Below are 11,844 nucleotides of genomic sequence, written 5' to 3' on the forward strand. Positions count from 1 at the left end.
TTGAGTATCTCTAGCAAAAAGACTCTCTTGGAAATGCAAGAAATGTTAGATATCTCAGAATCTGATGAATTAGAATTCCACAAACAGCTCCAGAATCAAATTGAAGAAAACAACAGAAAGCTTGGAAGAAGATCCAGACCTTCAAGAAACTAGAAAAATCTGCTCAGACTAGAGGAGCATCTTGAACTGACTGTGAGCCAAACCTTGTACATTTTTGTTTAAATTGAAGCACTTTCAGTTTTATCTACTTATCTTTAAAGATATATGTTTAGGATGTTTTGTTATCATCAAGTATCTTTTAATTTATGGCTACAATTCCAGTAGACATAAATTGGGGGAGATTGTTGTGAATATGTTGTGTACTTGATGATTACCTAAACAAAACATCTAAGTAGATTTTACTTAGTGAAATAATGTAGCACTCGACGGATAAGAATTATAGTCCCGACGGATAACTCATTATAGTCTGGACGGATGATTAACTTATTATCCATCGAGTGAGTAGCTTATGTAATAATAAGTTTGTAGCACAGTGTTGTATGCACCTTTGTATAGAATCTGGAGTAGCATATAAGTCATGTTGACTTTAACTAGATATGCAGAATAGGTTGATTAACTGTACATAAGCAATGTCTTGTAATTCTGTATAAGTGAAATGAAGTCAAGTGCCAAAATAGCTACCAACGGATGATTAACAAAGCTTCGACGGATGACCAAAATAGCTACCAACGGATGTTTAACAAAGCTTCGACGGATGATCAAATGACTATCAACGGATGTTTAACATAGCAGTCGACGGATGATCAATTAAGTCATCGACGGATGATCTGAAAGTCGACAGATGATCATATCAAGATTCAAACATCAGTTGAACAGTGAAAGCTGACACACAGCCGCTGAGTTGGATACAAGTACACTGTGGAAGCCCATTAACTGGGTAATAGAGGACGAAAAGCAGCAAAGATCAAGACTGTTAGATTTTATATTTGTTCAGTTCTTTTGACTTTGTAATCTTGGTAATATATAAACCAAGAGAGTAGGAAATAGAAAAATAACTGAGATAGCTAAGAAACAACTACAGAGAAATTTTTGTAAGCACTATCTTTACCATTTCCTGTGTTCTTAGCAGTTCTATTTTGTAAGCAGCTGTGAGCATTTCTGCACACAGAGTCCTCTCGATATATTATATATATCTCTGGTGGAATTGTTTAAATCCACCAGAAAGTTTTTAAAGACTCTTGTTTTTAATTACTTATGTTTTGATTCATTCAAGTTGACATTCCGCATTGTGCTAATCAAAACAAATATATCCATAATCGAGTTGAACATTTTATTTCAAGAAAAAGGTTCAAGAATTCCATTCAACCCCCCTTCTGTAATTCTTGCTATATTGTTAAGGGACTAACATCTATGCTTAAGAAGTATAATCCTGATACAAGGCATGTAATAGAGTATGAGTCTGTAAAGCTTCAAGCAGATTTGTCATATATAGAACAACCGAAAAGAATTTTAGATCGGCAAGAGAGAGTCTTAGGGAATAATTATGTACCATTAGTAAGAGTCTTGTGGAGGAATCTCGTGGTTGAAGAGTCGACCTGGGAACTTGAAAGTGAGATGTTAGAAAAGTACCTCAATTATTTGCCTAATGAGATTCTGAGGACAGAATCCTATTAAGGGGGGAAGGATGTAATGACCGAGAAATTACGTTGTATTATATTCTAATAAAAGTGATTATATATGTATCATTATGTTATTAAGGATGTTGGGTCATAAAACCCTAGCTGATATGTGTTACGTGTTATCTGTTTTGATTGGAATGTGCTTCGAGTATTTATCGAATGTTTTATATTAAGTTATATATTTTATATTAAAACTTGTACGGCCCAAACAAGTGTTTTAAAAATCCTGTATTTCAAATAAAATCAATGGTCTTATTTGGCCAGGTATGGCCCATGCCATATCGATATTCTGAACCCCTAGACATTTTACAAATTTATCTTTTTCGCGAAAAATGACTTTTCCGGACCCCTTCGGGTGTCAAAAACCCCACAAAAATCACACTTTTATTTTTATAGGATCATGAAATTATCAAACATCATTTTTCTTTGCATTTTTGCATTTTTCACAATTTTTGGGAATTTTTGGCATTTATTATATTTATTGGATATTTTAAAATTCATTATTAATACCCAAAAATTATAAAAATTAGGGCCAAATATTTTTATTAGATGTGTAATTAGCCCCTTAATTTCATTTAGGGGTATTATTTCCAAAAATATAAATAGTTGATTTATTGTTAATTAATTAGTTAATTATTATAAAAAAATCAGAAAATCAAGAATTTAGTTTATTGGTGAAGAACACTCAAAGAATTCAATCACAGATTTGAAGGCGATTCTGTTAACCAAATCAAACATGTAAGTAGTCGTTTTGAAGCTTGTGAATCGTAGTTTATGATTATGTAATTGTTTTTGTTGGTTGTTGAATTGATTTTTATTTCATATTTTCGGGTTTAATTTGTGAATTCGGGTTTTATTCTTGAGTAATTGATTGATGATTTCGTTGATGGGGAAGTATAGATCGTTGAATTTAGAGTCGATTAACACCGGTTTCGTTGAGTTCGGCATTGGTTTTGAGGTCACCGGAAACGGCGCTGCCGCCGCCGTTCTTCATTTTCCGGCTGCGTTCGACGAGGAAGGAGGACGAAGAGGGGGCCTGGGAACGAAGGGAAATGAAGCTGCAGGAGGAACGAAGTGGAAATCATTGGTTTCGTCGTTGTTCGTCGCCGTTTTTGCTCCTTCGCCGGATTTTGGGACGGCGACGGCTATTCTTGGTGACCCGAGGTCGACCCGGTTTTGACCCGGGAAACGACCCGGGTTTGATCCTGAAAATCCTAAATCCAATCCCTGTTTTCTGTTTCTGATTAAATTATTATTTATGTATATTTTATTAAATCAAATCAGTTTTCTAAATTCTAAAAATCTAATAACATTTGGTTTTAAATTCTGAAAATTATTATAATTAGTTTCTAAATTATTTTATTAATTTAGAAATTTGAAATTAATTAGTTATTTAATTATTTAATTATTCATGTAATTATTTATTTATTTATTGTTTAATAATTAAGTAATTAATTAATAAATAAGGTTAAAAATATATCGAATAATATGAATAATAATTCAATAATTATCCGAATAATACGAGTAACTTGTAGTTGTGCAAGTAGTTGATCGATGAGTTGGGTTATTATTCGAGCGATAGTTTATTTATTCGAATAGTGTGTTGTAATAGTTATATATATCGAGTAGTATTCGTAAATAATCGACTTAGTCATATTATTGATAATAATTTGTGATTTATTATAATTAATTGTAATTAATTTGAATAATTAAGGATTAATTATTTTAAAATAAAATAATTCTTAAATAATTATTTAAAAATGTAAGTAAGGTTTAATTAATTATGATTAATTAATTATAATTGATTTATCATCAATTAAATCATGTTTATTGCGTAGTAATTAAACTGTTAGTCCGATTTGAGTGAAACGAAGACCCTTAGACTCAAAAAAAATGACCTGATTCCATTAAAAATAATTATAAATCATAATTTCTTTCGGAAGCAAGTCGACTTTTGTTAGTTAAATTGTTTATAGGCCCTATTAGGGGTAGAGTCGAGTCAAATAAATCCCGAAAAATTATGAAGCAAACCAAATAGTGTTTGTTAGTATGAGTACAAGTCTAGTAACGATTCTAAAAGTAATTATAAGTCTAAAATCAATTATGTGCCTTATGTGCTATGTGTTTTACGTGATTATATGAACCTTCTGTGTTACATAATTATATATGCAAGTCAGATAGAATCGAATGGGTAGACTATTAGGGTTACGTGGTATCAATTCGAGATACGCGTATGTAATAAGTTATCTAAACGATTATCTTTCTATGATAGATTCAGTACCAACAAGGCGAATCAAGCAAGAGTTAGAAGGCAGTAAGTCATACGAGGTGAAGTGCATGCCAGGTAAGTTTTTCCCTTATTCTAAGTTCAGAATAGTGAATCGCTTCACAATTTCCATGACAGTTATATCTTGATAATTCATGTTCACAAACATTGATACACTATTATTATTTCCTTATCCCTATTTCATTTCGATTCGTGATTTCTCCTAATTCATTGAATCCTTTACTCCTGTTTCAATTGTTATACATACATATACACATATACTCTGATATATTCCGATATTGGGAATACATCAAAAGCATATCGATTGTTCCGGATGCTAAGCTTTGGACTGGATAGTTACGATACGGGACGGGTATAACCCGAATCCTTGATTATGAGACCATAGTTTCCTGGGTACCCCTTATGTTGGTTAGGTCTATGCAGTTGGGTATAGATCCGCCCCATATCCTGACTGATCAACAGGTTATAGTGCATATGTTGATTCTTGTTTCCAGTCTCGATCATTTGGCACTCGCCAACAATGGCATTTATTATTCGTTACAGAAACAGATGGTTGTTCAAATCATCAGATTACCAGTTTGTTTATTCTTCTCTCTTTATACTATATGTATATTATTGCTAGCTTGTTGAGCAATTTTGGCTCACCCCTATTATTGTTGTTCACCTTGTTTTTCAGTTAAGGCTGAGAATGAAACCTATTAGAACCCGAATAGTCAAGAAGCGGGTCAAACTGCGGGACCCTCTAATTCCAAGAGTGTTTGTCCCTATCCCAGAAGAGAGCTTTGAGTTTCCAGATCAGGTGTAACAAGATCACTGATAAGGATAGTTTAAATAAAAGATGTCTAGTTTAAAAATATGAATAAAATAATGTTTTGTAATAAAGAGAGTTCTTAAGACAGATTGTTTAGAATGGTTTGTAATAAAGTTGGTTTGTCGTTCTTGTTTTCAATCCTTAACCTTGAAAAGATCCTGAGTAGTAGTAGTTCGGGGTAATTATTTATTTATACCTTGTTTGTACAGGTTTAGTGAGTAGTTAGTATTGGTAATGCCCCAAATCTATACCCTGGATTTGGAGGGTGTTACACCGGTTCAATGTGTGCCAAAGAAAGGTGGAATTACTATGGTAGCAAATAAGAAGAATGAGCTTATTACTACTAAAACAGTCACGGGGTGAAGAGTTTGCATAGATTATAGGAAGCTGAACAAAGCCACTAGGAAGGATCACTTCCCTTTACCTTTCATTGATCAGATGCTCGACAGGTTGGCTGAGCATGACTACTATTGTCTTCTGGATGGTTATTCGGGTTATAATCAAATTTGTATCGCTCCAGAAGATCAGGAGAAAACTACCTTCACTTGTATATTTGGTACTTTCGCCTTCAGACGAGTTTCTTTTGGTCTGTGTGGTGCACCAGCCATATTTCAGAGATGCATGATGGCCATCTTTTCTGATATGATTGGCCAGAATGTAGAGATGTTCATGGATGATTTCTCAGTCTTTGGCGATTCTTTTGATGAATGCTTGCAAAATCTTGGACACGTTCTCAAGAGGTGCGTTGAGACCAATCTGGTTCTCAATTGGGAGAAATGTCACTTTATGGTACGAGAGGGCATTATTATCGGGTACAAGGTTTCTAGTAAGGGTCTAGAGGTGGATAAGGCCAAGGTAGGGGTCATTGAGAATCTTCCCCCACCCATTTGTGTTAAGGGAATTCGCAGTTTTCTTGCTCATGCGGGTTTCTATAAGTGTTTCATCAAAGACTTTTCTAAGATTTCAAAGTCATTGTGCAGTTTGTTAGAAAAAGATATTCCTTTCAAGTTCGATAATGAGTGCCTTACAACTTTTGAGACACTAAAGAAGAGTTTAATCACGGCACCGGTCATAACTGCACCTGATGGGAATGAACCTTTTGAGATGATGTGCGATGCAAACGACTATGCAGTTGAAGCAGTTTTTGGACAGAGAAAGAACAACATATTTCATGTGGTCTACTATGCTAGTAAGACCCTAAATGGTGCTCAACTGAATTATACTACTACGGAGAAAGAGCTTTTGGCTATTGTCTATGGTTTTGAGAAATTTCAATCTTATCTACTTGGGACTAATGTGATAGTTTTTACTGATCACGCTGCAATTCGATATCTAGTCTCAAAGAAGGAATCGAAGCCTAGATTGATTAGATGGGTTCTTTTGGTCCAAGAATTTGAAATAGAGATCAAGGACAGGAAAGGAACTAAAATCAAGTCGCTGATCATCTATCGCGTTTGGAGAATCCTAATGCTACTTCATTGGATAAGATATTGATCAATGAATCTTTTCCCGACGAGCAGCTATTTAGAGTGCAAGAAGAAGAACTGTGGTTTGCAGAGATTGTGAACTACCTAGTGAGTAATGTCATGCCTCCCGACCTATCTTATGCTCAAGGGAAGAAGTTTCTACATGAAGTGAAGTGGTATATGTGGGATGAGCCATTTCTTTTTCGTCAAGGAGCTGACCAAATCATCAGGAGATGTATTCCTTACAGCGAAACGGGGGGGGATCTTGCGAGATTGCCACTCAACGGCTTATGGAGGATATTATGGTGGAGAAAAGACAGCAGCTTGTGTTCTTCAAGCAGGTTTCTTTTGGCCGACATTGTTTAAAGATGCTTACCGGTTCGTTTTGAAATGTGATCGATGTCAACATGTGGGTAATATGTTTAAGAGGGATGAGATGCCTCTTAATGTGCTTCTCGAGGTTGAAGTCTTCGATGTTTGGGGAATTGACTTCATGGGGCCATTTATCTCATCTTGTAACAATCAGTATATCTTGTTGGCAGTTGATTACGTGTCAAAATGGGTTGAAGTTAAGGCGTTGCGAACAAACGATGCGAAAGTGGTGCTTAATTTTCTTTACAAGCAGATGTTCACAAGGTTTAGAACTCCTAGAGTCATAATCAGTGATGAGGGGTCGCACTTTTGCAATCGCAAGTTCACTGCTATGATGAAAAGGTATATGTGAACCATCACATTGCTACGGCTTATCATCCTCAGACAATTGGTCAAGCTGAGGTATCTAACAGGGAGATTAAGCGCATTTTAGAGAAAGTGGTGTGTCCATCAAGGAAGGACTGGTCTTTGGAGCTGGATGAAGCTGTTTGGGCTTATAGAACAGCATATAAAACTCCATTGGGAATGTCGTCGTTTCAGTTGGTTTATGGTAATGGGTGTCATTTGCCTATGGAACTTGAGCATAAGGCATATTGGGCTTTGAAGAAGTTGAACCTTGATATCGATGCAGCTGGTAAGAAAAGGATGCTTTAATTGAATGAACTTGATGAGTTTCAACTACAAGCTTATGAGAACAACAAAATATATAAGGAGAAAGTCAAGAGGTGGTACGATCCGGGTCTAGTGCTCAAATCATTTGTGCCAGGGCAATAAGTTCTTTTGTTCAACTCTCGTTTCTGTCTTTTTCCTGGAAAGTTGAAGTCGAGATGGTCAGGGCCGTTTATTGTCAAAACTGTATTCCCACATGGAGCGGTGGAAATTTTTGAGAATAATCCGGACCAAGCATTCAAGGTAAATGGTCAAAGTTTGAAGCATTATTCTGGTGACACGACAAATCGTGAGGTGGTTAGTGCCATTATATTGTCCATTTGATCTTGGAATTCTACATCAAGCTAGCGAGGTAAAAGAAGCGCTTCTTGGAAGGCAACCCAAGTATGGTGTATATTAGTACGTAGAGGAAGCAAGAAGAAAAGGGAAAGTACAAAAAAATCAGAAAAAGAAGAAAATTCAGGGCCAACTCCAGAAGGTGAGCGCGCCAACGCTGATGAAGCGCGCGGCCGTGCCATTTTTCCAGAGAGTGAACGCGCCCGCGCTGTCCTAGCGCGCGGCCGCGCCGGGTCCATGTTCAAAAAAATAGCAGTTTGGAGAAAACAAATTGGGATTTTTAAGTAAAAATCAATTCCAACCCGATTTTTACTCTCCCACATCCTATAATTCCCTCTCCTAATCAATTACATTATTTCCATGATCCCCACAATCAATTCCCACTTCTATTCCTTATAGAATTCACACCTCTCCACCTATAAATACATACACTTACACACAACTTCTCCACCACATCACAACTTCTCAAAACACAAATTCTCTCTAAACACTTAAGCTTTTATTCTCTCTTCTACAATCCCGATGGCACCCAAGAGGCAAAGAACACATGTTGGCAGCAGCACCACCGATTCTTCATCTGCGGGTGGTGTGAGGCCCAGGTTTTCGACTCGTGAGGCTGAGGAAGAATACACGAGGCTTCTCTCGAAGCCTATTGCTAAGGAGCGAGGTTTTCTTTCATCAAGGAAGGATGGTCAGCTGTTAGAGATGATTCTCGAGATGGGTTTGGTTTCTTTTTGTGAGGCGCCCAATGCGGTGCCAATGAGTATTGTACGAGAGTTCTATGTGAACGCCAAGGCGGAGAAGAATGGTTTCACGGTGGTGACAAGGAGGACTGTCGAGTACAGTGCTGACGCTATTAGGAGGGTGATTGAGCAGCCTGCGAGGAAGGTGGGTCAGGATACTTGGAACGATAAGATGCCAGAGGACTTTGATTTGGATCTCATCGTTGCTACTCTTTGTGTGCCTGAGACTCGCTGGAAATTCAAGAGGGGCACAGCTGAGTACTCCACATTCCCGGCTTCGTATATGAACAGGTTTGCGTGGGCTTGGAACTCGTTTATTTGTGCTAACATCATGCCATCATCGCATGTGCATAAGATTACTGTGGAGCGTGCTCAATTTCTATGGGTATTCTCCAAGGTGATTATATTGATTTGGGGATGGTGATATATCAGGGGATTTTGAAGTTCTTGAAAGGAAGTACCACGGTTTTTATACCCTATGCGTCCATAGTGACGAAGTTGTACATGGCGGTTGGTGTTCATTGGCCCGCACATGAGCAGTTGCAGATTCCCAGTGCTCCTATCGACAGTTCCTCGCTGTTGAGCATGGTTGAGTGGTATGGAGGGAAGTCTGATCCTAAGGGGCTTGGTTATTCATATGATCATCGGCCAGGTGGACGTCCAGCTCTTTAGTCATATGCTGGTGGTACGCAGCAGTCGAGCAAGGCAGCTTGGAGAGCCGAGTTGGGTGCAAAAGTTGGTTCATCACAGCAGGCATAGGAGGAGGAAGCAGGAGCTGAGGGTGGAGCTGGTTTGAGTATGACGCAGTACAGGCGTCTAGCGCGGAGGATGGATACGATGCATGACATCCACAGCAGGTTCGCACGAGATCTCACCCACGCACTTAGGACAGCTTTCAGAGCCACCGGAGTTGATATCCCGTGGCCAGTTTTTGGTGAGGATTCCGTGTATCCGCCTCTGGACACGCCTGACACTCCACCCGTTGAGGGTGAGGATTCTGATTCACAGTAGGTATGCCTGATTCCTTACTATTACCTTCACTGGGGATAGTGAATATTTTAAGTTTTGGGGTAGTAGTTAAAGGAATAGTTGTGTGAGTCTCATATAGTTGCATATTCATGATAGTTTAGTTCATATAATTTGCATCATGTAGTTTTTTTTATTTTGTTAGTTTTTAATGTTAGTTTGTTCATGTAGCTTCATGCATTCGCATTATAACATGATCCCTTAGATAATTTTTCCAGTTGACTTTTAATTTTGATGCTAGTAGTGATGTCGTGTTTAGAGATGTTAAGTCATATTGAGTTGATTTGCATGCTAGAGACACTTGTATTTCACTAAGTCTTATAGGTTGCTAAAAAGTGCTAGATCATAGTCATGATTTGTTATTTTGTCGAGGTTTAATCGCTTGTTTATATTTAGAATTTGGGATATTCTCTTAATAATAAAATAACATGGATTTTTATAAAATTGGAGGAAACTGGATTTCATTGCTATTTGTATGGCTAGGTGTCAAATGGCTAGTATACGGCTCATATTTATATGAGTAGTCTAGGGTTGAATGAAATGGAGCGAAACGCACTCATTCAGAAATTTGTTGAAAAAAAAGTTGTAAAAAAAAGAAAAAAAAAGAAGAAAAGAATAAGTGTTATGTATAATTGATCACGAGTGGGCTCTTTAGTACTCGAGTTATTAAGTTCTTAGGGGACTTTGTGCCTAGTGACCTAAGGCTTTTATAGTCTGGGATCCGCTAACCTAACGCTCGCTACATGAGTACTATTGTATAAGTCTTTTGTGGACCTCACTCATTGCACGATCAAATAAGCATATGTGTGTTGTTTTATTGTGAATAAAAGCATGAATCCATATAAATCTCCAATATAGAATTGAAGTGTATAAGTTATTTTGAGTCTGGCTTTTTTTCAGTTTATAAACTTGCGATTGTCTTGATAAGTAATGAGTCATGATTGTTGATCTAGTTGCGATAGCGTATCTATAAGCATCTACACACACGCACGTCTCGAGTTTATAAGTTAATTTGTATGATTTATCTTATCTTTATGCGAGTAACTGCATTTATTGATATGTTGCTTGTCGATTGGTTTAGTTATTCTATTGGGATCATTGCATTCATATTAGTTGCATTCATGCATTTTTATTTTCTTGTTCTTTGAGTCTGTTTATACTTAAGGACAAGCATCGATTCAAGTTTGGGGTATGTTGAGTGGCATTTATGACACTTTATAATGCTCTTATAAGCTTTGAATTGATGCATTTGTACTCAAGTTGTTAAGTGTTTTAACATATTTTCTAGTGTTTTTGCATTTCAGGCACTAATCTGTGAAACAGGTGAATTAGCATTGTTTTGGTGCTAATATAGTGTCTAGGTGGTGTTGGAATAAAACCTCGTTAAAAGCTGGCTCAAAGCTACAAGGAAGAGAAAGAATTCAGTTTCTGGCATAAGCCCAGAGAGCCAGCGTGCCCCCGCTGATCAAGCGCGCGGCCGCACCGTGTCAGGATGTCAGATTCCTGATTCTATTCTAATTCGATTTGGAAGACTTCTATGCTGCAAGGGGTTGCTATATAAATAATTTTTAAGAGTCATTTTTAATAAGGAGAGACAAGGGAGACACTTCAGAGCTAAGGAGAAGACGGTAAGAGACCTATAGCATAAATCAACAAAGGCGAAGACGATCTAGTTTATTCTTGTGAATCTTTATTTTGAGTTGTAATTTTGTATGCTAGTTTCTTGTTTTGTTAAACCCATACTCTTGTGTTATACTCTGTTATTTATTCGTTATAAAGACTACGTTTGTTTTACCATGCTTTCATCGGAACCCACGTTGATGATGAGTCCGATCATGGGCTAATCGTTATCGTGGGGTTCTAGCGGATTTATTTATGGAATTCTTTAGTTAAATTATTTGTATGCCTTCGTATGTGGTGATTGATTGATAACCTAGTATTGGTTGTGCGTATTCGTCTTATGAGCGTCGCGAACTTATAAGATAGTGTGTTAATTCTTAATGAACTGAAAGTGAATTTAAGGATTTAGAACTTGCCATGCTAGCATAGGTTCATGTATTGTTATGCATGATTCGTAGGTAATTTTAACCATCTTACTTGCCCTGTGTAATCAAGATAGATGACTTGTGCTTAAACCGTTATATTGTCAAATTCTATAGACATATAGGGTCTCAATATAATTTGTGTTTGTTCAGCTTCTATCTCTTTTGTGGATGTCTGGTAGTATGGTACTCGTGCAACAAAAGTTGGCGTTTATCAGTATCGTGTTGTCTGATTAGTATCATCACCATTGCATGCTAAAGTTAAGAGCAATAAGGCTATTGAAAGAAGTATTTAACGAAGTTAAAATCCCATATTTGTCATATATATTAATTCTATCAATCTTATTCTCGTAGTTATAATTGTCAGTATAATTCTTAGTTATAAACAACCTCAAATTATTATCACCTTGGCA

The sequence above is a fragment of the Apium graveolens genome, unplaced genomic scaffold (genome assembly GCF_009905375.1).
Source record: "Apium graveolens cultivar Ventura unplaced genomic scaffold, ASM990537v1 ctg5016, whole genome shotgun sequence".
NCBI lineage: Eukaryota > Viridiplantae > Streptophyta > Magnoliopsida > Apiales > Apiaceae > Apium > Apium graveolens.